This window comes from Pseudophryne corroboree, chromosome 6, assembly GCF_028390025.1.
Source record: "Pseudophryne corroboree isolate aPseCor3 chromosome 6, aPseCor3.hap2, whole genome shotgun sequence".
NCBI classification, from domain to species: Eukaryota; Metazoa; Chordata; class Amphibia; order Anura; family Myobatrachidae; genus Pseudophryne; species Pseudophryne corroboree.
Window position 1 is genome coordinate 319892532 of NC_086449.1, and position 3602 is coordinate 319896133.

The 3602-nt window shown below is 39.7% G+C and overlaps 2 pseudogenes; both read right to left on the reverse strand.

Moving 5' to 3' along the window:
* Positions 1–1943: 1943 nt before the first annotated feature.
* On the reverse strand, positions 1944–2061 carry LOC134937639 (5S ribosomal RNA; annotated as a pseudogene).
* Positions 2062–2211: 150 nt separating this feature from the next.
* Positions 2212–2329, reverse strand: LOC134938450 (5S ribosomal RNA; annotated as a pseudogene).
* Positions 2330–3602: the final 1273 nt, after the last annotated feature.

The following is a 3602-nucleotide window of genomic DNA, read 5'->3' on the forward strand; positions in this document are numbered from 1 at the left end:
ATATAACATGTGCAGAGAGAGTTAGATTTGGGTGTGGTGTGTTCAATCTGCAATGCAGTGTAAAATAAAGCAGCCAGTATTTACCCTGCACAGAAACAAAATAACCCAGCCAAATCTAACTCTCTCTGCACATGTTATATCTGCCTCCCCTGCAGTGCACATGGTTTTGCCCAACTGCTAACAAAAATCCTGCTGAGATCAACTCAGAATTACCCCCCATGTGCACTGTAGGTGGGGCAGATATAACATGTGCAGAGAGAGTTAGATTTGGGTGGGTTATTTTGTTGCTGTGCAGGGTAAATACTGGCTGCTTTATTTTTACACTGCAAATTAGATTTCAGTTTGAACACACCCCACCAAAATCACTGCACGTTACATCTACCAAAACTGCAGTGCACATGGTTTTGCCCATTAGAGAAAAATTTTACTTTTGCGATCGAGTCTGAATTAGGCCCATAGAAAAATATTAACCTTCAAGCCTAATTACTGAAGTATTAACCAAAACTGTTAACTGCTACCAATTATTGAAGCACAAAGACAAGCTAAATACAGGTTGAGTATCCCTTATCCAAAATAATTGGGACCAGCAGTATTTTGGATATCGGATTTTTCCGTATTTTGGAATAATTGCATACCATAATGAGATATCATGGTGATGGGACCTAAGTCTGAGCACAGAATGTATTTATGTTTCATATACACCTTATATACACAGCCTGAAGGTCAATTTAGCCAATATTTGTAATAACTTTGTGCATTAAACAAAGTGTGTATACATTCACACAATTCATTTATGTTTCATATACACCTAATACACACAGCCTGTGGGCCATTTAATACAATATTTTTATAATTTTGTGTATTAAACAAAGTTTGTTTACATTGTGCCATCAGAAAACAAAGATTTCACTATCTCACTCTCACTCAAAAAATTCCGTATTTCGGAATATTTGGATATGGGATAATCAACCTGTAACAACAGAAAATATTTTATTCCTTGTATCACCAGATACAAATATCATACTAAATATATCAAGGATGTTTTCAATAAACATAGGCACAGCCTTAAATTAGATCCCATACACTAAGATATTCTACCTCTTAAACCCAATATTGGCCCTCATTCCGAGTTGTTCGCTCGCTAGCTGCTCTCTGGGAGTGTATCTTAGCTTAGCAGAATTGCTAACGAAAGGTTAACAGAACTGCTACTAAATAATTTGCTGCAGTTTCTGAGTAGCTCCAGAACTACTCCTAGATTGCGATCACCTCAGTCCGTTTAGTTCCTGGTTTGACGTCACAAACACGCCCTGCGTTCGGCCAGCCACTCCCCCGTTTCTCCAGCCACTACTGCATTTTTGTATTTAGTGTGGAACCGCACTAGTCTAACAATCTAAACGAGGTATAGAAATAACATCAAAGATGAAAAACCAATATACATGCAGTTGACAAGTGAATCTTAAACTGCTAATGATTGGCGGTGCTCCCAGGAATTTTGTAGATTAGACTACAATTGGAGAGGAGAGAAAAGACAAAAAACCCTTGTTTGGGAGCACTCATTTGTAATAATGGATATGATATATATGAAAAGAAAATGATGAAATAAAATAAAACTTAACCTTTAATTGTTTCTTGAATAAAAGAACAAGTGAAAGATAATTCTGAGACTCGTGTCTGATGTTTTGAAAAATAAAACTTGTTTAACCTTTTTAGCAAATGAGGTACAAGATAATTGAAAAAGGTGAAAATATCAAAAAAAATGTTAATGGATACCATATGGTTCTGTTGAAATAAAGGTATCCAGAGGGATCACTGTCCATGCCTTGGAATGTAGGTTTGACTAGTAGTAACAATGTGGTAACAATGTTAGGATAAAGATTTGGGTAACAAAAGAAGATAGAGGAAAGATCAACTGGATGTGAGGAAGGTTTTCTTTTAGGAAAAAAGGCCCACTGCACCTGGTATTCTCAGGAGGTTTCCCTTCCTAATACTGACCAGGCCATGCCTGCTTAGATTCCGAGATTGGACAAGATCGGGCGTATTCAGGGTAGTATGGCTGTGGGCCGTTAATTGAAGTAGAGGAGAGAAAAAGAGGGAGAGGGGAAGTCCACTCCTAATATCTGTACTGTACATAAATCAGAACCATGAATAGTCCGAGAAGGTTTTTCCAGAAGCAAGAGTATGAAAAAAATGTGATGATGTTTTTCCTTAAAAGGCCCACTGCACCTGGTATTCTCAGGAGGTTCCCCTTCCTAGTACTGACCAGGCCATGCCTGCTTAGCTTCCGAGATCGGACAGGATCGGGCATATTCAGGGCAGTATGGCCGTGGGCCAGTATGAAGGAAATATTAATGAAATGGAGAGACACACACTCTCTCTGCTTGTTCTGTACTTTGCATTCAAACAAGGCTATAAATAGTCTGAAATGGTATTTCCAGATAAGGGTGTGTCGGGATGATTAAGGGTGTCTGAGGAAATGTAAAAGGGTTTAAATCTATTTAGTGAGACACTATAATAAATATATTAATAAAGGTAGAATATTACAGGTGGAATATTGCAGATAATATGCTCACAGGAGAATAATGGAAGGATTATGTACTGCATATACAAATCAACTCCTTAAATAAAGAGATACCAATTGATAGATAAATTCAGAGCTCAAGGCTGGCTCATGGATGGTTGAATGACAATTGAAACTCTAATTGCTCGTTCCCTGAAAGGAAGCCAGATTTGATGAATGATCGTATGCTAGTTTGGAGCTCAAGGCTGGCTATAGTGGGATATATGTACAGCACCTGTAAGGGAGTAAATTGACTTCAGGCATCCCTCCACATGCTTATCTGTCAGTTCCTTCAGTGAGGTGACAGTGGTGACAGGCAGAGTAGATGACACCATGAGACAGGTGACATGGGAATCTACCAGCGGTGAGTTTTCCCACTTGTTACATAACTCTGAAGGGAAAGGATATCGAGCTACCATCCTTTTAGATAGGGAGAACTTCTTTCCTGGAGAAGACCAGGGTTCTTTACGTATATCTACTAAATGGTCAGAATGCCGTAATAAAGTTTTAGTTACCTTCTGACATTTAAACTTATCAGGTTTCTTAGACACCGTAGTGGAATACTCATCATCATCAGTGATCTGTAGGATCTGCTTGATAGCAACCACTAAGTCAGGGACATCTACCTGAGTAGTTGATTCCTCATCAGAAGCAGCTGTGTCAGTGTCTGACGGGGCAGTATACTCCCCATCCTCATCAGAAGAATCTTCTGAGAGATTAGTGGATGGTGAGGAGGTAGTAGCCTGCTTAGATGACCCCGTGACACGAGAGTGACTTGGGGCAGTTTTATGTCTAACCAAGGATTGATTCAATTGCAGCAACTGGGTAGACAAATTATCTGCCCAAGGTGGATTTACCATAGGGACAATATGTGACTGTAATGGCACAGGAGGTCCCATAGGGGGCGTAAGGCTTGTCACAAGCATATTTAACATAGATGAGAACACTGCCCAAGGTGGCTTCTGATTGGTTACAGAAGCTGCGGACTGACTGGAAGATGTATGGCACATAGCACACAGGCCGTCATACAAAACTTCCCCCCTCA